Source organism: Rhipicephalus microplus, chromosome 10, assembly GCF_043290135.1.
Source record: "Rhipicephalus microplus isolate Deutch F79 chromosome 10, USDA_Rmic, whole genome shotgun sequence".
NCBI lineage: Eukaryota > Metazoa > Arthropoda > Arachnida > Ixodida > Ixodidae > Rhipicephalus > Rhipicephalus microplus.
This window is the reverse complement of record NC_134709.1, coordinates 31,798,992-31,823,190: the sequence shown is the minus strand read 5'-3', so window position 1 is coordinate 31,823,190 and position 24,199 is coordinate 31,798,992. Positions and strand designations below refer to the sequence as shown.

At 45.8% G+C, this 24,199-nt stretch overlaps 1 protein-coding gene across 3 annotated transcripts in view; it reads right to left on the bottom strand.

Annotated features, from left to right (window-relative positions):
• Positions 1-24,199, bottom strand: part of LOC119181772 (inaD-like protein) — a 307,108-nt gene that overhangs the window by 39,522 nt on the left and 243,387 nt on the right. Inside the window, exon 2 of one of the 3 annotated variants that reach the window (XM_075875375.1) lies at positions 13,418-13,719. The exons of the other annotated variants lie outside the window; for them this stretch is intronic. The gene's annotated coding sequence lies outside the window, so the exon portion shown is untranslated. The remainder of the gene's footprint in view (positions 1-13,417; positions 13,720-24,199) is intronic. 3 annotated transcript variants of the gene reach the window in all.

Sequence of the window (24,199 nt, the reverse complement as noted above, 5' to 3'; positions counted from 1 at the left end):
AGAGGGCGCGTCGAATAAGCGCAGTGACGTTAAGGGTTACAGTTTGCCATTGTTTCCCACAGCGTGTTTCAAGGTATTGGGCAAACTTTTTGGTGACTTCCGTCGGTATCTCCTGCTCGTATTGTGCGTCGAGCTGTTGACCACCACCGTCATTGTTATAATCAATACAAGATCAGAGTCGCAGTCAGTTTATTCATGTTGAGTAACGGTGATAATTACACGATACGTATGCGCAAAAGGAAGTCCCTTATTTGTCGACCGAAGAGGCAACTCCTCTTCATGATGACGAGAAATAACACAACCATGATATGGGGAATGAAGATAATTAAGGTAATTAGCCGACATGGCATAAACGAACATCAAAACAAAAATACGGAATAATAATTATTAGTGCAGATTAATAATTATTAGCGTAAAGTGACAATATACAGTTTTCAGAAAAAAAATAGGAAAATAAATGGAAAGTCTTGTAAGTGTTCGAAAAAGTCCGAAGCAATATTAAAACAATGAAAGGGGTTTTGAGGAACGCAAAAAGGTGGTTAAATAATATGAAATAAAATTGTATGGACGAATATTGAAGCTCGTAATTATATTTTCTGTAGTGGTAATGCCATAAAGTGAGTGGACTATTTGGCATAGTTTGTACGAAGGGTTGGCAAAATAAATATAAGGTTTTAAGGAAATTTAGCATTGTTTATATTATTGAAGAATGTCTCAGGAACGATGGGTGCTGGAATATTATTTTTTACGACACCAAGAATAAAAATGGCGGTGTCATAGGTTTTAGCATATCACTATCACATATTTTCGCTTCTTTCGTTTCTTTTGCCAGTTTCACAAATGAACAATATCGCTCACTTCATTTTTTAGAAGTGTTTATCAAAAATTTGCCCTCGCTGAGCTAGGCATGTCCAGAGCGTATGACAATACCCCTCGCGACTAGAAACGAAGTTAGAGCTCCCCGCAGGAAAGTTTCGAAAATTACGGAGCTACTGCTGCTGAACAGCTGCTGACGCCAGCTGTTATCAATACTTTTCAAATATATGTGCGAGATTCGTCTACTCAGCACTTCAGTGGCCAGTGAAGCCAGACGGGTGTCTGCTTCTCTTGTTGCATGTGTTAGTTCTTTTGAGACATTCCATGCTCTGGCTCCTTCGAGGAATTTCATTGTCCAGTGAATCTGCTCAGATAGATAGATAGATAGATAGATAGATAGATATAGATAGATAGACAGACAGATAGATAGATAGATAGATAGATAGATAGATAGATAGATAGATAGATAGATAGATAGATAGATAGATAGATAGATAGATAGATAGATAGATAGATAGATAGATAGGGTCAAAGTCGCTGAAGTTCGCTACACATTTTTTAGCCCTCAGAATAAAGGCTACTTGCCTTAGCAAAAAGTTTTTTTTCTGTCTGAAGGCGTGTAATGGAGAAACCTGCTAGCTTCCACGAAATATCGGCCAATTTCAAATCCTGGTCCTTCCGAAGCGTAACGTCGACCACCCTCTTAAGCATCAAGGCTCAGCTGGCGTGTGCGCTCACTTATGTGGTCCTCAGCTAAGGTCCTCGCCTCGCCGCATTACGTGGTTCGTTGATTAAGTGATCTTGAACTACTCAACCGTGCCCAGCAGAGAGAAAAACCCGGCTTAAAATTTAAAGGCGAAGCTTGCAAAGGACTATTCTCTCGCTGGGATTGGTAGTGTTGCACATTGTTCGGCGTCCAAACGCGGCCCACGGGGCGCACTATAGCAGCGACAACGAGAACCGCAGCTGCTAGTTTCTCAACGTGCCCTTTTATCGTCGTCTCGGCTGCTTGTTATGCGCGGCTGGTGGACAGACGAACCGTAATCGCGTTATATATGGAGTGATGGCGTAGAAGTACAGCATCAGCTCTGCATGCAATATGTATTTGGTTACCATCTCGGTGCCTTTTAATTTCCCTTCACACTAAAAAGAAATCCGTGTGTTGGTGGAAGTGCTTAAAGAGCCTTGGAGTGCGGCGTTATACCGGTGACAACAGCCAGTAATGCACTTACTCACCACACGAAGATTGTTCACTCTGGTGCAGTACGCGCCTACTAGCTCTAATCGAATCGCGCAATATCTTGGAAGGTTGGCGCGAAAGTACCGAAACGCAGTAGCGAATGTAATTAAAGGTGAATAAAGCATAGTGGAAGGTTAACAGATGCAGCTGCATGGAGAGAGAGGGATAGGCATGATGATAGATATGCGGGGTTTAACGTCCCAAAACCACAATATAAATATGAGAGACGCCGTAGTGGGGGGCTCCGGAAATTTCGACCACCTGGGATTCTTTAACGTGCACCCAAATCTGAGCACACGGGCCTACAGCATCTCCGCCTCCATCGGAAATGCAGCAGCCGCAGCCGAGGGAACATTGATATATATATATATATATATATATATATATATATATATATATATATATATATATATATATATATATATATATATATATATATATATATATATATATATATATAGTATGAAGAAAGGCAGGGAGGTTAACCAGAAAGCAAGTGTCTGGTTTGCTACCCTGCACTGGGGAAGGGGAAATGGGTGACAGAAAAGTCAGGAAAGAGAATGAGAAAGAGAGCGGGACGAAAGCGAAAACACACAAACACACACAAACGTCACAAACGTTCGACAAGGCGGGTCGATCGCAGAAACTTCAGGAGGGCCTTCGTTTTTGGCTTGAAGCTCGATCTTCACGGTATTCCAAAATTTATTTTTCGAAAAGCGACTGGTTTTCGAGGCGTGCAAACACTGCTGACAGGGACTGTCTCTGACAGTTGTACTGAGGGCACTGACACAAAATCGATGGTTTCGTCAGCGCTGCAACGATCACACGCAGCACTGTCTGCCCATCCGATGCGGCAAGCAAAGGCGTTCGTAAAAGACAGCCCAAGCCACATGCGACTGAGAACGGTTGCCTCAGATCTCAATAACCCGGATGGACCGGAAAGTCGTAGGTATGGGTACAGACCGTGAAGACGGGTGGGTAGAAATCCGGGTGGGTTCCACAGAGACCTGGTGAGAATGCGCACGAGCGTATTAATCCTTGCTGCTGCGTCGCTTCTTGACAGTGGAATGCGATCCATCCAAGGGGGATTATCCTTGGAGCTAGCATGCCATTTTCGTGAGCGTTCTTTGCTGCAGCGTCGGAATGCTCGTTATGGATGATTCCGCAGTGGCCCGGTAACCATTGAAAAGTTACATCATGTCCCTTCTGTACTACTTGCTGATACAATTGTCTTGTTTCCAGCACCTATTTGTCTTGAGTTCCACGACGTAGCGCAGTTCGTATACAATAAAGAGCTGATTTCGAAGCTGCACGGAAGAAAACAGAGAGGAAAATGCGTCTGGTTGACTATCGATATGTGGGGATATGGGAACGGGAGATATTAATGTGAGAAAGACAGAAAGCGACAAAAAGTACACCAGATCCCACGCAACGGAGAATCTTTCGCATTGCGGGATCTGCCGAAATTGATTCCCACACATTGTCGTAATCGGTTTCGGTGGAAGCAGTCAGCAATATCCGGAGCAGCTGATGCCGGATTTGTCGCTCTGAGGAAAGCTTTGCTACCAGGTGGATCGATGTGAGTGTGTGTAAGTTCATGTTGTGCTCATATTCTAGGCTTGTAAGATACGTCGATTACAGTGTCTCGTGGTATGTCGTAACATCGGCACTTGCGTTATAGCGAAAATGCAGGCTTAATTGCTAAGAAGTGAACGGTGCAGTCCGATGATGCGCATACGACAAGAAAAGTTCACCGACGTATTAGGGACACACTGGACCGTAGATTGCGTGGCTATAGTGCCCCTTACACTGCTGTCAAAGTTGCTAGCCAATGCTGCAACTATACAACTGGCGTCATCCCAAAGTGACGCTTCAGTAGGGCCTTTATGCGAAGAATTTTTAAGCACCGACACGGCTATGTGGTAGAGCAATTGACTGTCAAGCATAATGCTTTTGTTTCTTTTAATTCAATTGAGTTTATTTAGACAAAACTTTGCCTATGCTGCAGGACTAACGACAGATTACGTCCGCTTGACTGATGTCCCTTCGCCCATGCATTTGGTCTGATGCAGTGGAACATTAGAAGACAGAGATGTTTTTAAATGAAAAAAAAACACAAAAACAGAGACGTTTCTTTAGGAACACAAAAACAAAATTCAAACCACAGAAATCCTCCATTTAAAAAAGAAATTTAGAAAAAAAAAACTGGAACCAGAAATGTGCTCCATCGGGATGTCTCGCTCAACAACGCCGTGAATGCCGGCGTTGTCTGTTACGCGACTTCGTTAACGCCTTCGCATCAAGGTTTCTAATCTAACCCTGTGGTTCCTGTGTCGATATATTCTTTGAATCACCTCTTGGGAGACCTAGGTGGTTCCTGGGTTGATATATCCTGTGAATCACCTCAGGCGATGCTTAGGTCCGGTCACCTAGGCTTCCTGGTTTCTGTCGGTAGAGTTAATTCCTGCTCCTCCACGTGTGGTGCACACCCGTATTCTGTGCGTCGTGTTATGCGGGTATGTGCCATGCGTGACTGGTGGAGAGGGTTTCATGACGTACGTCGCATCCAGGTTAAGTTGTTCATGTCGTGACACGTTAATCATGTTTGTTACGCACCCATGTCATTTTATGCATTTTGGGCACTTACCAAGTTAAGGCGACAACTACAAGACCACCCAGACGTAGGCTGCTAGATAGATGGATAGAAACGGTTGAAGTGGCTTAGGTTGGCTAAAAAATGCTTCGCAATTAAAGAGTATTGTGCAGTAAATACGCTGGCGCATGTGGCGTTTTACCTATATTCATACGACCTTGCACATGACTGTCGTTCTCAAGCAGCACAAAAGTTCCTTCACTGCGCTGTGCTCCGAAGCGACATGTCTATAAAGGTATTAGCTTGGCACGAGGGAAGGCCATGGTCGCGAGTTCATTTCAGAAAGGGGGGGGATGGGGGGGGGGGCTTACCACGGGAGACCTATGACGGTGTATCTTGTACTCGTGTGCTGGTGAACATTGATCAGTATCGAACGATTAAAACTAATGCGTATCCTTTCACTAGTAGGCCTTCAATAGGCCCTGAATTGTTTCAGCATGTCTTAACTAATAGTGCACTATTAATGATGTATTCATCAATTATGTATATAATTAGTTATCTATAAATCCTTATAATTAACTAATTCATTGAGTACTTTATTAATTCTCAATTCGGCTGTGTGAAATCAAGACCCACATCACGTGCGCAGAACTACCAGTCGCGCGTAATGTAGCGTTCTTTGAAATCCAATTTTAGGTGAAATTTCAGAGGCATACTACAAAGAACAGCTTCTTCCTTTCATTAGGAATGACAGAACTTTAGCATGGTAATCACGAGAACTTCACGTCACACCTGTCATACTGGTGCCCACCTCTAAGTTTAATAGATTTCTTTGGTCTAGTTCACGCGTGTTTTTTTGTAGGAGCTCCATCTCAAGCTGTATATTCTTTGAAAGAATAGTAGCTATACAGCCATATCACCTTAAAACATTTTGTTTGAAATGACTCCTGAGCCTTGAAATACCTTTTGTGATAACGGCGACATTTTTAATTACGATAGTCTTTCTTGGGGTACTTTGACGCAAAAAATTTGGTCTGTCTGTCTGCACATTTCACTGTTGGTCTGCCAAAATGATACCCCGTATGGCCAATATCCAACCCCATCTGCAACGCCCACCTATATTGCTCAAGTTTCAGCGTTCATACTTGTGCGATTGTCAATTCAAAAGCAATTATTTCGCATATCTGAGGCACAATAACAACACGTCAATATTTTGTATGTATATCTTTTTTTTAGACACAGCATAAATAAATAATTCTAAGGACCGTAGCGTTTATCATGATGCGCTGACAATGCAACGCGATGCTCAAAAAGGCAAGTGTTTCCAACGCTTTGCTAAGACGTCACGGTGGTGGCACCTGCCCGTTGCTGTGCGTTCCACACCTTATCGCCTCCGAGACAGGCGCGCACGCCTTCCTTCGTTTTCGAAGATAACTGCCAGATGGCACTCGTGTCTCACGTGCTTCGATGAGCTCGTTCGCCTTTGCTGCATGGATCGGGACACTCTAACGCAGCGCCTCCAGAATACAATTCACCGATTTTCTCGCGGAGAACATCAAATGAACGTTTTGTTCCCTCTATCGTCTCCAGACGCAAGACTATCGTCTTTCGATGACATTTGCAGTGAAACATACAGATATTGGGCCATTTTTTTACATTTCATAAAGACGGACAATCTCTTTCTGACTTTCAGCACTGCGATCACGAAGATTATAATGACCACATCACCGCTGTATTAACGGTTTACTCTTCTTAGTCTTTCACTGAAATATGTGGCACAGCTTTTGGAGTGGGCTGTTCTAGCTAACCACACATCATCCTAAGCATATCGCTTATACTTTACGGCGGAATTTATTGCCACCACCCAGCTGTTTCACACAAAAAAGAAAAAAAGAAAGAAAGGAAAAAAGAAAAATACCAAGGGAGGAGAATTTATGATCCCACACACGTACTCCGCTCAACGGTGCCACTCATCAAATATGCAAAATAATTTGTTTTAATAAGCATGCTTGTGCTGTACAGTATCCCTTTCTAGGTCTTTTTTTCCCCACGTCTGCGATATTTCCTGCTGCACAAGCATTTTTTTAGCTGCTCTAGCTTTATCTTCGTTTTTGCTGGAGAAAATGAGCCTTGTGAAAAAGAAAGTTTTTTGCAGCTTCAATTATGAATCAGCAGCTCTGATAGTTAATTTAACGCTAGTCACCCCGACACATAACATTTTTTCTTGCGTGTTACGGCGAAAAAAAAAAGAGAGAGAGAAATGCGAAGAAAACAAACACATAAACGCGTAACAGATCGTACCAAGAAGTCAAATAGAAGAAATAAAGAAAACAAAAACGAGACAAGACGTTTTGACGCAACCTTCGTACGCGTTTGTGAAGAGCACCGTGGTCGTTAAGAGTCTTCATTAGTTAGCATAAACGGGTGCACAATGACGTCCAATGCGCATCTATTTTGAAGACCACCGTAGTCACTCATATACTACTACCCCTAACCAGACGTAGCTTAAATGCTTGCTTTAGTTACACATGAGGACTTCTCGCAGTACTTAAAGGGGCCCTGTGACACAAATTAAGCGTGTAGCTTTTTTATCGCTGCTTCTGTGACTACAGAATGCACCGATATTGTTACGCAAGGGGCAACGCCACAAACAATGCTGTTACAATTTTATTTTAACGAGGAAACCATTTTGTTTTCGGGCTAGAGCAATACACAACTGATATATTTGGGACTGCAAGTGACGTTTCATCACGTCGGAGCGATGAAATCGGCTGGTCGTTCTGATTATTTCGATGTGGCAAGTCGCACGTAATATCTATATTGTCCTAACTAGGCCACACTTGTAATGCGCAAAAATAAAAACACTATCTCAGATACAGCAGTGTGTTTTTTTGCAAATTTTAAAAGGAATCGCAGAACGCCGCTTAGTACGCTGCACAACGGCCGCCATGAAGGGAGACCTCCGGTACGCCTCTGTAAGAGACGCGCGATGATTGGAGCCTGCCATTGACGTCACTGGCAGTATAAAACGCCAAAGGAAACGCTCTTTTCTTTCCCGTTGTCTCCAGGTTTTTTGAAGCTTGAAGACTAATACATTTCGTTCCCGTGCGCAAATTCAACCATTATTTTTGCGTTCATCTCAGCATTCAGCACCACTTGCACTCCTGTACTACGAAGAGCAGACGAAAAAAAAGTTTCAGGTTCTTTTCAAGAGAGAGAGAGAGAGATGTACATTTAGATGCGCACTGAATCGTGTACCAGCTATGCCGAGTGGAACGTTTATAATAAGGATTCACCGAGTACATCCTGGAACAGAGACTGGAACTATACTCCAAGTTAGTTATTTCTATGGACAGGCATCACGATTGCGCAAAAACTCCAAAGCCTCTGTGGTGCAACCAGATGGTTGAGGCTCTCACAAAGGGCACAAATTTCATTGGCGGTAAGCAAACATACCCGCGCTACACTGCGTTTCGTGCCAGCAAATCCTTTGACTGGTGAGCATGCAATGAAATATCCTTTTTAGAGTTCCATGGGGCATGTAGTGCGGGAGTGCTGGAAAGAAGACGGTTCAAACTAGCTCCGATAACTTTCTCGAAACTTTGTTCGTCGTCTCATGTTTCTACATTTTTCATACCGAAGGACGCCCCATGCGATTTATGGCTCCCGTTCAGAGTTTTTTGCTGGGTGAGTTGGCATCCGTGATATCACAATACTCACGACTGTCGCAGATGAGTACCGTTGTTTGTGCTCGATGCTATAGGTTTGTGCTCGATGCTATAGATTGGCGTTGCAGAGGCAGTAAGACTGATCAAGTAGGGGCGAAATCGACAAAAGTGGGGCACGTGTAAAACAGCTGGCGTTAGAAAAGCTGACTTTCTAAAAGACAAATTATTATGATTGTCGCCTAGGGTAGGTAAGTTTATAAAAAGATGAAAACTCTAAATAAAGGGACGGGGTCACGTGGTTGGCTCCTTGACGTGGAGATGTTGGCGCGCACTGAACAACGCAGTGGTCAAAATTATTAAATTATCTCGTAGGCTTTCCGTATGTATGTGCGAAGCTTTAGTAACCACAATCAATCAATCAATCAATCAATCAATCAATCAATCAATCAATCAATCAATCAATCAATCAATCAATCAATCAATCAATCAATCAATCAACCGATCGATCGATCAATCAGTCAACCAAACAATCAATTGGTCAGTCGGTCGGTTGGTTGGTCTGTCAATCAATCAATCAATCAATCAATCAATCAATCAAACAAACAATAAATACATAAATAAATACTACATAAATCAATAATCAATCAATCGAACGTGAAGCACGCATTTAAAATGGCCATAATGAAAGTATATTCTTGGTGCACATGGGTTTAGCGTATATGCAACGGCATCAACAATAGAGAATGATTACGAAATTTTCACAAAGTCCTTTCTTCTCACTTTCGTCGGAGCAGCATTTAATTAGGTAGCAGCCTTAGTTTTTATGTTGTGAAACAGCAATAATGTTGTTTTGTGCGGCGAGTTTCCGCACGATCGTTGTGGCAGGTGTGACGGAGGCATGGACGCACATGTGGCACAGAGCCCCGAGGCTGTGGATGTGACCAAATAGAGGTGAGCATTCCTGCTATACATAGATTTCCACAAGGCTCACTCATGACCATGTGTGTTGCAAGTCGGTTACAATAGATATCAAGTTATAGCTGTGAGTGCTGATCCGACTGTTCCTGTTCTACATTTAATACGCACCGCTTCTTTTGCCGGATTTCAACGCGGTCGTCGGGTAGCAAAGCTGTCAAGAGATTCTCGTCCCGTTCGTGCACTATTTCTGCTTTTAGATCACTAGTGTCGTGACGGCTGAAGCGCGTCTCTGTAGAGAACATGATTCAAGTGTGAGAGCACTTGTTTCATCTAAGAAATGAGGATGTTTCATTTACTAGAGAGACAGGACTCACAGAAATGGCGTGTTGCTTTCGTAGACAAGGTCACAGGAATCTCGGAATGTGAGCATAGAATTATACCACAGAATAGTAAAATGAACAGTGCAATTGTAGGTGACGTATTAGAGCCAATTGTAAGGTATGATACATTAAAATTTGTTGTATAAATCAAGCAGTGCCTTGCGTGTTTTTTTCTATACGGCAAGTTTTTATTCATTTTTTGCTTGCTTTAATGGAAATGTTTCAATTTAAGACGCTATGCACAGACGAGCACCTAAAACGGCGAAAGAATCTTGAACAATGTGTCATTTGCTTCCACTTCGTTGGTGTGTGTTTTAATCACAAACAAAAAATAGTGAACCGCGTATCATGGTTTCAGAGTTGGTCGCCGCAAAGCAGGAACAGAGTGAGCGCTTCCTACAGCAAGGCCCTCGATCAGTGTCGCCTTAAGTTGTTTCACAAAAACACGACCGTGCCTGTGCTGTCAGGGGTGTTTTGATGGATCGCGTAGATATACTCGAGCGGTATTCCTTCAAAGTCGTGCAGCGCATCGTGCTGGCACCACAACCACGTGGAACGTATTTCTAAAGTGTGCAAAGGTAATTTGCATATGCGCGGATGATCAGTTCAGCGCTGCCACCTCGCGGAGCTTCGATGGCGTCGTTCGCTCTGCAAATGCGTTTATCGCGACGTTTCTATCATTTTTCTAAGGTATACGTCAGTTGCTGTCATTTCTACCAGTTTTCTTAAGTTTCCTTCAGGAATTCTGTGTACAAGATTACTTGAGGTTGCGAGGGAAAGCAAGAAGGGAAATATAAATGGGTTAAGTGGTCGAGCATCCATCTTGCAACCATGCTTTGAAAGTGTGTGAGAGAGAGAGAGAGAGAGAGTTAAGGTTTGTATTTGACAAAAAAAAAACAGTGCATTGAAACAATGTAGAGAAATAAGAGAAGAACCACATGGGTCTGAACTTCGCGCGTACGACTAAGGTGCTGTGTCTATATCTCTCCTGAGCTCTCTTTTCTGGCGCCTTCCTCTTCTTGAAATGAGAGATAAATATTTTATATTTACTGACTAATAGATATATTGCCCGACTGACAGTAAACTATGTGCTCCCTCTATGATACGCGCACGCAAGCAGATAGGAACGCATTTTCACCTTGTTCTGTCCGCCCATCGTGGTGATAAAATGGTGTTGGCCTTGCTGCGCAAGGCACGAGGACGCAGGTTCGACTGCCAACGACAGCGGTAGCAGTTTGGTTGGGTACCCGACGTGGGACAACGCCTGTGATGTGCCTATAGGTTTAGACGGCCGTTAGGGAATCTGAGTGCTCCAAAATAAAGCGTTGTCCCTTACAAGAGAGTTCCTTATATAGTCAAGTAAGGGTTTAGGCATGTGAAATATGAGATGTTTGCTTCATTCTACTCAATTATAGGGCTTAGGCATACGTGTTTTACTAACCCCGTGAGACGTCTGTATACCACCCATTCTGGAGAGAGGACTCAATATTTCTGGTATATATGGATGACCGTCGAGGGCGAGTGCATGGTACCACCAATTACTCACCCTACAAGAAAAAAAATGTGTTGAAAAACAGTGATGCCTTATTTAGTTAAATGCGACTAAAGAAGCCGAGAACATGACGTCTTTTCCATCAAAACTTTTATGCCGCAAACAATGGTGTCTTGATGCAAGAGTAGACAGCAGCGACTCGATCGTGCACAATAGCAACCACCGCCAAGAGGCTTGTGACTATAGGATGAAATCGCGCGCATCGTAGTAATAAATCTTGGAAAAATTCGGTTTTATTCGCTTTTAAAGACAGTAACCAAATTCATAAAACTTATTGCGTGCGCTACGTTCGCCATTCACGTCCTTGACGTGTTTATACGCTCCACCGAAAGTATTTAGTCTTCAAAGCCACCATTGGTTCTGTGGCGTTTAATTGTGATTATCACTAATGGAAGGTTTTCATGCGTATCGTAGCAACTTGTGCGCTGTACCTGTACATATAATTATTCACCGCAGTTTTCTGGTGGTCATGGCACTAGACTGTTGGCCCGAAGGTTGCAGTGTCGAATCCAAGGCCACGGAGGCCAGATATAGATGACGTCAGAATGCTGTAGAAAGCCCGAGAGCCTAGATTTATGTGCGCGTTAAAGAAACCAATGGTCGAAATCTCTGCAGTCCTCCAGTATGGCCTTTCTTATAATCCTCTACAGGGTCAACCCACAGAATTTTTTGCACGGGGTACAATCCCATCGAGAGAGGAAGATGGGTTGGCATCAAGCACAAGCAGCCTTTCTTTCCCTGCCGTGCCATGTCCTGAAGCATGAGTGATTAGTTGCGTAACATGAAAAAGTTTGTTGGGAACACTCAAGGCCATTTCACACAAATATGCGTGACCTGAGAGTGATAACCAAGGTGTGTAGCTCATAGCTACTGCACGGAAAGTTATCCAAAATTACACAGACGGGGCATGGAAGAGATTGCCTTCTTACACCCCACTGCGGACATCCCGGACCATGTCCTAAATGTGGGATGTCAAACTTTGAGGATTATTATTTTCCTGCATAGTTTTCATGAACAGCTTTTGGATATTCTATAGAGATGCTAGAAAGAAAGAAAATCCAGAAAGAGAAACCACGAAAAAGCAACGTTTGTTACTTCCGCTCTAGGGAGTGGGATGCTTAGCGCGCATTGAAAAATGCTACGTGAATCGCATTCGCACCTAAAAAAAAAGCAACAACAAAAAGAACGCACCGCTTCGAGTAAATTCTCTTGAGAATAATGGATTGAAGCTTCAACTCTAATCTTGCCACGTGATTAATCGCCCGGGTGTCATTACCCTTTCATGCGTGGTATTAACACTTTGCCGAAGTCGAAATTTTTTTTTCGAGATATGAGAAGCAAGCCCCCTTGCAATGGCATCGCGAAACCTGACGCTGGCGCTGGGTTGGGAAATGAAAGAAAAATGGCTTTTTTCGAGTATTTCATCTGTCGAATCGCAATATAAATCTAGTCCTGCTCGTGGAAAAGCTAAACACATTGGATGATAAACACTTCTGAAAGTATCGAAGTATTTATGTTGGGTAACGTGCGGACGAATGGTCGGTGCGGCGATGGTGCGTAGAGGAGTCTGTAGCTGTCATCCGTGACAGATAAGAAATAGCTTCTTGATGTTGCGAAAACACTGGTAACTCGTTTTTTTTTTAATCTTTCGGTGTGGGTCTATACATGTGACGTCGTTTTGAAATGGTTCTATGTTGGGAGCCGATAAACGGTTACAACCTAGAAATACAAGCCACGCCCACCACCATCACCAAAAGAGAATTTCCGTAGGTGTCTCATCCAATCAAATTTGGTGAGTTTTGTGACGTCTAGAACTTGTACCGTGTTTAGAGTACATGGTGTTCTTGTAAAAAAAACACGTTTGTCTCACTGGCTTCAAGGGCAAAACTTGAATGACCTCACTGATTTCGTGAGATTTTCTGACACCACTGTACAGCCAAACTTCACATTGGTTTCGTAGGAACAACGAACGTTTAGTTTTCGGCACGCTATTCATATTAGCACTTAAAACTACACACGGCTAAAAAAGAAACCAGCATGCACAGCTCCCTTACGCAAGCGATTGACAAGAGTGCTGTGGTTCCGCAGATGTAGGCTATGCCGTACGTAGTAAGTGACTACCCTTTTCAACGACTGTTGTAATACGTCTCAGGTTACCTCGCGTTTTTTAGGATATTGTGCTGCACAGCGAAGCCTTCGGAATGAGTGGCACACATATACCCGAATGACTGAAAATAGAAATTAGCTCACCTGGTGGAGACTACGCTGTTCACACCAGAGGTGATCCGTGTTCCGACGCCACGTGACGAGTAATCCTTTTGGTGCTGAACGAAACTGTTCCCACTTCACTATGTCCGCGATGGAAACACCTACGCCACAAGAGCTCCTCTCACCAAGTACTCCACGAGACGCGGACGATAGAGGCAAGCGCAAAAAGAACGAGAAATTCTGGTTCAGGACACACGTTTCACAGATCAGGCCAGCCGATATCGTTCAGTTGCTTTGGGTGAGAGATCCGTTGGTGTTGACCTTCAGCACCGCGTCATTGTTTCCTGAAACGAGAAAGGTGAAAGAGCATTAGGTGAGAGAAAGAAACTAGTTGTCAAATGAACTAAGATTATTTATTTCAATATTTAGGCGAATATATCTTAAGCTCAACAAGCATGTGCACAGGGTTTTGTATGTGGGTTGAGTGAGAAGCTAAAGAAGTTCGTTGACGTTAACGAAAATTTATATTGACGGCTTTGAAGTGAGTAGATCTGACGGTAATGTTGCGTGATCCTTAAAGGGACAGAAACGAGAGAAAAGATTTTTTGAGTATTTATAAAGTACAATCTCACAATCCAAAAAACACCGCTCTTACCGTGACACGATGCTTGGTAAGCGAGAAAACGCGTGAAAAGAAAATGCGAGTGGCGACGCCACCGTGAGATTCTCGCACCACGCACTATGACGTCATCAATTTTTGAAGGCGTCTTCTGGATCCTACGTGGCTTCCAACCGACGAAAATGAAGTTTACATTGTAAGATGTTGGTGTCATAGACTTAGCATAAACTTCATTTAGCCAACGCCACTAAAATACCAAAAACACATTTTAAAATGTCCTACGTCACGTGCAGAGATTTCGGCACGTAATTCGGAAATCAATTTTAAACGCAAATTTTCTCCGCCAATAATCAGCTTGAGATAGTGAAGCATATGAAATTAGAGTGCTCAGAGGACAGTTTGTAAAATCAATGTTCCTATTTAGGGTCCATTAAAGTGAAGTGTCACATAATATTCATTGTATCTCAATAATTATTCTTTGATTGAACGAAGACAGTTTGGCTTTTATATTAATACGTAACCAATACAGGTTACGTATTAATACATAACCCACCCCTAGAAAAAAAAGCATTTCTGGAGAAAGTAGCCAAAACCACCTTGAGCGGAGCCTGACAAGAGAGCGAGAGAGGTGGCGAACAATAGTCCACGCCGGGTGCCAGTCGGTGCATGCACCGCAAATGTTCTCTGACGTTGTCAAAATTAGGGGATCCTTAAGCTCCGCCTGTAAAAGTTCAATGCGATAGCGATATCCTCCCTCTAGGGGGTAGTTCAACTCTTTAGCACATATTATGCAATGGGGAGGTTGCTTTAAAGCACCAGCAATAATGCGCGTGATATCTTTTCTAATTTACTATGCACCCACTACGTGGTCTCAAGGGAGCACGCGCAGCACGCGCAGCCTTTAGGGATAGGTGTACGGTTTTAAACGACGAAGTCGTTATGATAATCACATGCTCAGATGTCCGATGGCAATGCACGCTTGCACCACGCAACACTGCTGCCATATTATATGTTGCATTGCGAAACCTGTACACAGGACGCGTGTGTTTGTAAAGCACTAAAATTATTTTCACTGTAATTTCCAAGCAGAGGAAGTTACTTTCACTATATTTCCAAGAAGATGCGTGGTATAACACCTGATTGCCACGCAGACTGCCTGTGTTCGATCCTCACTCAGACGGGGAAATATCAGGGGTGAAGCTCCAAAAGCCGTGGGTGTGTCCTTCTATTGTGACCGGCTCGTGACTGCCTAGTTTATGGATGACTCAGCAGGTGGCGCTAGTGTGAGTGACAGACTAGGATACCTCGATGCGCGCGCCCCCGCTCAGCGGAGGAGCGGGCATCGAGGCACTCTATGACAGACAGATGGACAGACGAACGGACAGACGGACGGATGGACTGTGATTTTTAGGGGGGAAGCTCCTTAAGGCGAGGGTCTGTCCATCCCTTGTATGTATGTATGTATGTATGTATGTATGTATGTATGTATGTATGTATGTATGTATGTATGTATGTATGTATGTATGTATGTATGTATGTATGTATGTATGTATGTATGTATGTATGTATGTATGTATGTATGTACCCGCTCTAAAGCGGGTATGTGCCGCAAGGGTGCGAGATGGGAGCTTGGAGTGTTCACTAGATGGACGCACGGATGGACGGACACACAGACTAGCAGACGGACGGATGGACGGACACACGCGCGGACGTACGGACAGATGGACGCACGAACAGACAGACAGACAGACAGATGGATGGATGGACGGACGCATGGACGAAGCACGGACGCATGTATGGACGCATAGATGGTCACGCGGACGGACGGAAGCAAAAACGACCGGACGGATGAGAGCACGGGCGAGATGACGGACCCTTCGCCCCGCTCATCATCATTCACTTCGTGGATATGCTGGGATTTTTTATTATTTATTTTATTTTTATCTTTCTGGATTCTGGATTAAGATGATGATTTCTCGCTCACACCGGCACCGCAATTTTTCCGAAATGGGTTCTTTAACGCTATCGCGTTAATACTCGCACTGCTCGTGTAGCATCACACGGTGCCTTTGTCTATGTCAACTTACACCAGATGTCGCTCAGTGCGGATGGTGAGTACTCACCCTGACATTTAGAATCAAACTAAAATACCCGATCGGCAACGCTCATGACTAATAATCAGTCATAAGTATGTAGGACTGTCAGACAACTCAAGGATCGCTAGTTTCTAAATTTGGTGTAGGGGATCTGTTGACCACTATACCACAGTTGCGCGTTGTTCCCTTAGTTACTATCCACGAGAAAACAAGACGGAGCTTGATGATTAGTCAACGCCTTGTATGTCTCCTCCTGCCTTCATCTCGTTTTGGCTGGCTCCGTGCAGCTGGATGGATGGATGGATTGATATGGCTGTACCCTTTAGATCGGGTGGTGGCTAACGCCACCAACCCGTAATTCATCAAGGCGCCTCTAGCGGCAACAAGCGCCGATTTCGAAGGATATTCTCAGCCGTTCGGATATTCACAGGGGAGCAATCGCGGAACGACACCTTTTCCGATGCGAATGCTTTTGACACTTGGCAAGCGGTCTGAGCGACGGTCCGTTCGCGTTATCAACACAGTCAGCCAGCCGCGAGCATTGGACGATAAAAACAGCATGTCTTAAAGCAGAAGGCATGGCTCCGTGATAGCACCCTTGTAGCGGCCGTGACAGTGCAACCGATGCTGCCGGCCTGTTTCAAGCTGCCCGCGCTACACGCGTGCAGTCTCGCTCAACAAGCTCGTCGTATTCGTTGTTGTTTCGCCAAGAATTTATGTGGCCGCTTTCGCCTGAGGGTGCCTGAAGTCTCGTGAAAAAAAAGCACACCTCCTAACACTACCATTATCTCACGGCTGCTAACAATTTACCGCCTTCTGAAATGAAACGAGAACGAAAACGCCTCAGGCGAAGCACCAAATTACGGTGCAACGGCGTGGCACCGCTTGCGTCATCTGCTACCGTACCCTGTGGATGCCGCTGCTATAATCGCTTTGGCATTGGGGGCAGTGCATGTCTTTGGCGGCTCCTATTACACCGTATGCGCAGTGCTTTGAGTGCGGTAGAGTGCTGCTGCCCAAAATTTCAATTAGCGGGCGCAGCATGTGACATTCCGCTGTTTCAAGCGCCATACGACGGACCGAAGCTGGGAAAAATTGTTTTGTGGGCGTGCACTTGACCAAACCTTTCTTTTTTAGGCTGCGGCGGCTGCATTTAAGACGGAGGCGGAAATGTAGGCCCGTCTGCTCAGATTTGGGTGCACGTTAAAGAACCCCAGGTGGTAGAAATTTCCGGAGCCCTCCACTACGGCGTCTCTCATAATCATATGGTGGTTTTGGGACGTTAAACCTCACATATCAATTAATTTCTTTTTTAGGAACGAAGCTTCGTCCATTCATTGTATATATGTAGTAGTACGTAGCCACAGGCGGATCATACCCACTATAGAACGGGTATGAGCCACAGGGGATGCGAGATGGAAGATGCCGGTACTTGGAGTGTTCACTAGATGGACGCACGGATGGACGGATGGATAGACGCGCGTACGTACGGTTGAATGGACACACAAACGAACACAGACGAATGGACGGAATCACGGACGGACGCATGGACTGACGGACGGATGCATGGACGGACGCACGGTTGGTCGCGCGGATGGACGGAAGCTAGAATGAATGGACGGACAGAAGCATGGACGGGCTGACGGACGCTTCGCCCTGCTCATCATCATTCACTCCGTGGTGTTATGCCTGTGAGTCCAGAGCGAACGGCCATGCCTCTGAAAAAGGCAATCTGTGTCAAGGCCAGCCCCCGAGCCCGCCTGACGCGAACAACTCAACGGCGTAAACACGCGGCGGCGCCTTTCTGGTGTGCACGTGCAGTGAGTCACCTCAGCAAGCGAGCCCGTCGAGTAAACAACCGGCGCCTTCCTGTCTGGTGGGTCTGACGCAATGCTACGACGTCACTCGTCCTTGGGTGCAGCCACCTGCAGCGCAGCCTCTCTAGATTCGATGAGAAAGAAGGACGCGGCCCAGCGGCGACCCCATTGGAGGAGTCTGGCCTCACGACCAGCGGCGCTTCTGGTTGGACATTTTGTTATTCAAAGAATCCACCCGGTGCATATAAAAGAAGCCCTGCGGCGCGTCGCGAGTAGCAGTCCTATGTGAGAGCCGACATGTGTGTCGCAGTTGAGCTATGTGTTAGCAGTCCTATGTGACAGCCGACATGTGTGTCAGAGTTGAGCTATGTGTTAGCCGACGTGTTGGAGAGCAGACATGTGTGTCGCAGTCGAGCTACGTGTTAGGAGTCGACATGTGTGTCAGAGAAGAGAGCTATGTGATAGAGAGTTGAGCTATGTGTTAGCAGACCCATTTGAGAGCAGAGCTATGTGTTAGGGAGGAGAGCTCGGCTGTTCGGGTCTCTAAGCTGTCGGCCCCAGGGCCGAATTTGTAACGCCTCTGTATATATGCTGTACATAAACCTTGTTTAACTCACCATCGTCTCGTCCGCTCGTCTATCAGGTCTGCGCAGAAGCAGTCGCGAGCTGAGAAACCTACGCTAGCAAACGGCTGGTGACCTTCCCTGCGGAGTTCGAAGCAGTGGCGCCTTCGGGACCGTGTTGGCGTCGCCGTCTTTCGAAACAGTGGTTGCAGCGATGAGATTTCGTAGGGCCCTTCATAACGTCGTCGGAGGCGCGCGTCGCAACAGTGGATAAGCTGTGGTTATTTTGGAACTTAGTTGCGTCTTATGAAAGTATGCGCAAAGAAGTGCCGCTCAAGCACACTATAGTGTCACGTGCGTCGTCGTCACTGGAATCCACAGAAGACGAGGGTGCGGCAGACAAGGTTTATTAGTAAGGAGGCGTACTTGTGCCTCTCGCTTAGAACACAAAAGGAACACTAACAGGATTGGAGCGGCGTGCCCATGCACAGCTGCCGTTCCACCAGAGAACAACCCACAGCTTACGCGCTGCCAGTTATTTAAGCGCTGAGAAGACAACACAGAACATGCGCACACATATCATCAGATACTGCACTGTCTGATACGATGGGCCCATCGGAAGTTAATCGCAGTCCGCTCTAGCCTATATAAATGACGCGACGGCTGTCGCTCTATAGTGGCAGCTGCGCAGAACGGCATGGCACGTGGCAATAGTTAAACATTTTCAATTTACGTCCCCCGAAATTCATCCCATGCAGTGGGTGAATGGTGGCAGGTTAAATAGCTCATGATTTAATCAACGCGGAACGTGTGGGAATGCACGTTCACCATCGCGAGTCTGAAGACGGCCTGACCACGATCCGTTCCGCAATATATTCGTCTTCTCGAAAACCAGAAGCAGGCTTATGCGCTCAAATTCTTAAAATAAATGCGACGTGCAGACTGAATGTTTAAAGTCGTGCCTTGATGTGATGGTTTCGCAGATTTCTGCATTGTATACATCGTTAAAACGAAGGCGACGGCGCTAACTACGCAGTTGCTATCGAAGAACATGAAAAGAGGCTTCTAGAACATTTGATGTTTGGCCGAGGCACGCTGACATGGCGTTTTTTAGACTTTATTTTTTAAATCGCCAGTCGCGCTGATCGCTGTGATAACAACGGCGTCGTAGCGGCGATCGACAGTGACGTACACAAGATCAGCCAATGCGCGAATAAAGAAACTTTTGCAGTCATATCGACGCATGAACCAAGCATCATGGGATCATCATCCTCTTGGTCGGTGAGCGTGTTTTCGAGGTATGGCAACGCCATTTTGCTTCTTTTTCTCGACGTTGGTGGTTGCGTTGTCTGCTGAGCTTTGCGTCGCAGTGCTGTCATATTCACGCACTGACAGTGGCTGGACTTGACGACGTGGTGCCCGTGTTACCTTGCATCTTCTATGGGAACTCCAGATTAACTACCTTCAACCTCTGGACTTGGAAAATATGAGCAACGTTTTTGAAACTCTTTGCGCCTGGCAAGCCTTCGGACAACGCCGCACATAATGTGCAGTGGCCGTGCAATGCGTTTGGGTGGCTAGCAATGACTGTGGATGCTTTTCTAAATGTGCAAAAGTGACTACACACTTGCCACGGACTTTCATTTCAATCTTGAAGTTGCTCCCGCAAGACAATTCTCTCCCTCCATGCAAGCTTCTCAAATACGTGCGACGCCCGGAAAATACGTTGAACCTGAGCTCGTTCACGAAGTTACGGTAGGCCTAACGCTGATGGCGCTCCGTTGAAACTGCAGAAGCGAACACGCAAAACGCTATAGTCATGGGTGCCGTCGACTCGTTTTTCGTCGTGTGCGTTCACCAACAGTCGGCATCACCTGGACGGAGAACTGTTCATTCATGGTGGACATCTCTTCGATGAACAGTGGGACCACCCTTCTTCACGGAGTGCTTGGTCATCGGTCAACAAGTTAGCCAACGAGTCCCTGAACTTGCGAGGATGGCACGCAAGGCGTCTCAGCAATGCGAGCAAGAAGTTACGTAAGGTTCACTGCATTGTAAAATTATTCCCGAATCTTTTTCTGGGCGGGCTGTGGCCACCTATCGGGTGGTCGCTGGGACGGAATTTGACAGGGCGGCCGCGTAGTTTGCGTGGGGACGATTATGGCTTTATCTCACAAGTGTAGTGAGGTAGCTTATCCTATAGGAAGAGTGGCTTCATAGCCGTCCTATTTCAATTGCGTCAAGGACATTTCCCCATTCCGCGTAAAGTTTCCACCGCTATTTCGTAATTATCGCGCGCGGTACGAGTTCTATAGTGACGTGTGGTCTTCTGCTAAAGCGGCATGGTGGGATCGCGTTATCGTTGCATTAGCAGCCGACCCAATGTCGCCCTTCTAATTACTTAGGGATGGTCAGGACTCGGGCGAATTAGCCTGTACCTCGCAGCAGAATACGTCAGTCCACGGTGGCGTCGTGATCGTTAGAACGCAGGGCTGGCGCTATAGCACGGGTAATCAAGAGACGGCATAGGGAATACGCATACATTTAGTGCCTATTGTGAGTGCGTACTGCATGCGAGTAGGTGGGTACATGCATATATCGCGGAAATAGGCCGTTTTTTGAGTGTATACGAGAGTCACTCGATATATCGCATGTATACCTCGTATTGGCCGTCGTGCTAATCCTCCGTCTGGGTTTACCAGCTCAGAGCTAATTAAAAGCTGCTTAGGGAGTCCTTGTGGGGTTCTGGTGTACGTGAGCTGGAGCACTAATGAGCTGGGCTGAAGCTTCAATTAGGCTGCCGTTGATGCGAGGTATCGATTATACGACGCTATGAAGGAAGCGGGGTTGAGTTGGCGCCCCGCCACGGTGGTCTAGTGGATATATAAGGTACTCGGCTGCTGACCCGCAGGTCGCGGCGTCGAACTCCGGCTGCGACGGCTGCGTTTTCGATAGAAGTGAAAATGCTGTAGGCCCGTGTGCTCAGATTTGGGTGCACGTTAAAAAGCCCCAGGTGGTCGAGATTTCCAGAGCCCTCCACCTCGGTGTCTGTCATAATCATATGGTGGTTTTTGCACGTTAAATTCCACATATTAACATCATCATGAAAATGAGTTGTCTTCACAGAATTGGCTGCTTTATTGGGCGTTCAAAATTACAAAGGGGTAAATCAGCACTGTGAACAGTATTGCTGCGCCATCAATATTACTTCATTATGTCGTTTTTTTACAACTAAACACTACACGAAACGCCTTTGCGCTAGACACTTATTTGGAACAATCTGAACCGTTCATCTCAGTGCCGTCGTGTACTGAATCATTCTCAAAGCGTAGTCCTCCGAGATATAAACGTTTATGAAATGCTTATTTCCTTTCCACCTAGAATACTACAATGTCCCCAATAAAAACCTTATGTGGCTGGTAAAGTACTTTTAAAACATCTTAACAAAAATGAAACAAAAAAATAGTGAGGAACTATCAATTAACTGAATCAATAGTGTAGCTTGCACATTTTTGAAGGTTACGCAGAGTGACCTTTGAAAAATATTTAATTGGATGCGGCTGAAGCAAGGGTAATCTTTAGTAAGAGTCTATGTAGCCTTCCCTTCGGGTGGAACCGTGAGCGCAAGAGGCCTACGGGACGGCTTTATGATCTCCCATAGTAGTGGACCTAGTACTCTAAATCGTTAACCACTTATACTAATCACATTTGATCCCATAGTAGAGTACCCTGTACTCTAAATCGTTACCCACTTTTTCTAACGCTTTGATAGCAGTGTGGTAAACCAAACGTACAGGTGGGTTACATGCTCAGGCCCACGGGACGGCTTTCTGCTCATCGTTAACAACTTTTTCTACACACACATTGTTACCCTTTTTTCTTAACACACATTGTTCACACTTGATATATGCTAGGACGGCTTTCAGCTCTTCCATAGTAGAGTACCTGGAACTCTAAATCGTTACACACTTTTTTCTAAGCACACGAACAGAAAGCGATCCTGTTGACATTCCTGCGTGTTCCACGCCAGGGACGTCGACCTCATCTTGCCATGGCACCTTCACAGTCATGCACGCCTTCGAGGGCGCAGGCCTTCAGCCTTTTCGTGCCTGCAGGGGCTAGTCCGGAGACCGTCGTCTACGCGAAGGCCTGAATAGTTGGCCTCTCAGAAGTACACTGCATTGAGCACATGGTAGGCATGAAATTCCAAGTAACTGTTAAGAGCATGGCTTCCATGACTCTCATCATCGACGCTGGCTAACTAACCATTGGTGCCGAGCGTATTTCTGTTGTTCCTGTCGGCCAGCAGTAACTGACGTTGCTTGCCTGCTCTTACCAGCCTTTGTCTCCAACAAGGTACTCGTCCAGGCTTTGTCCCCATATGGCAAGGTATTGACTGTGACCACTGGCTTCATGAGCGCAAGAGGCGGAGTTCTCACACGCACACGCCTTGTCCGGATGGAAATGAGTTCCACGAATTCTGTACCCAACTATCTTCACGTATCTGGTCATTGAGTCACCTTGGAGTACCGCGGTCTGCAACATGTTTGTCGTCGGTTTGGCTCTAGTGGTCATTGTTGAGCACAATGCACAACACCATTCTGTGGTCGCTGTGGTGTGCACGGACACGAAAGCGAAGGTTGCGACCAACCCTGCCGACGTTGCGAAGATGGCCACCCTACCACCGTCTGCCCTGTGCGTCGTTCATATTCAGACGCTGCTGCGGGGACCTTTCCTACCCCACCGTGCGTGTCACCAACGGCTACAGATGGGCTAGAACCCGGAGCTGTACAAGAACAATGCCGGAATTCGATTGTGAATGCCACATTAGACAACGAAGTAGTGTGCGACTTGGCCAACCCGAGCGCGCCATGTTTGCCCATCTCACCGATAGCAAAAGCCATCGTGGTTGACCTCGTGTCTGTCTCAGGCAAACATGCCGTGACATGTCTGATGTCAGCCCGAGCCGAGAAAGAAACGCTTGTAGGCACCGACGCAGCGTACTTATCACTAAATCTAGCAGCTGAGTGCTCAGTACACGCCAACGTTATGAGGTCTACGGGCGCGGGTGTTTCGCAAGGAACAGAATCGAAACCGAATTAGCAAAGCCCATTGGCTCTTTTCGAAAGCCAGGCTCGCGACTTCCTTGAACAAGTAGCAAAGAAGCCATGGGGGCCCTTTACTGACGTGTCTCGACAAGCAATCCGTGATCAAGGCCGTCGGAGGTGGCGACAACGTTGACGCTGCAGCCCTACCACTATTTGATTTATCAGGAAGCAGCTTCAGCCTCGGAGTAGACAGTAGGACTCTCTTCTAGCCTAGACAAATGTGACGTGGAAATGCAAGCCCCGCGAGATGTAAAGCGTGCTCACAAGTCTGGCACCAGCTCGGACGGCACCTAGGATAGCCGCTCTGAGTCCCAGCAACTGAAGAAACCTCGACCTTCTTCTAGAGGGTTGAAATGTGCTGTGTAGTGTGTGTACTCAAATTCCCCTGGACAGATCCCCGGTGTACCGGACAGATCCCCGGGTACCGAAACACGACCAGGTCAGCCGCTCACAAACATTTCAATATTGCTGAAACCCTGAAAATGATTTCTTTAAAATGTTCTAGGGTTTCGTTACCCAGTGAAGCATGCCGAAGTTATTAGCATAGCCCGCGCAGAACATTGTAATATTCTATGTTTACAAGAAACCAATTTTTTGACCATTAGCCACGTTCGCGCATTC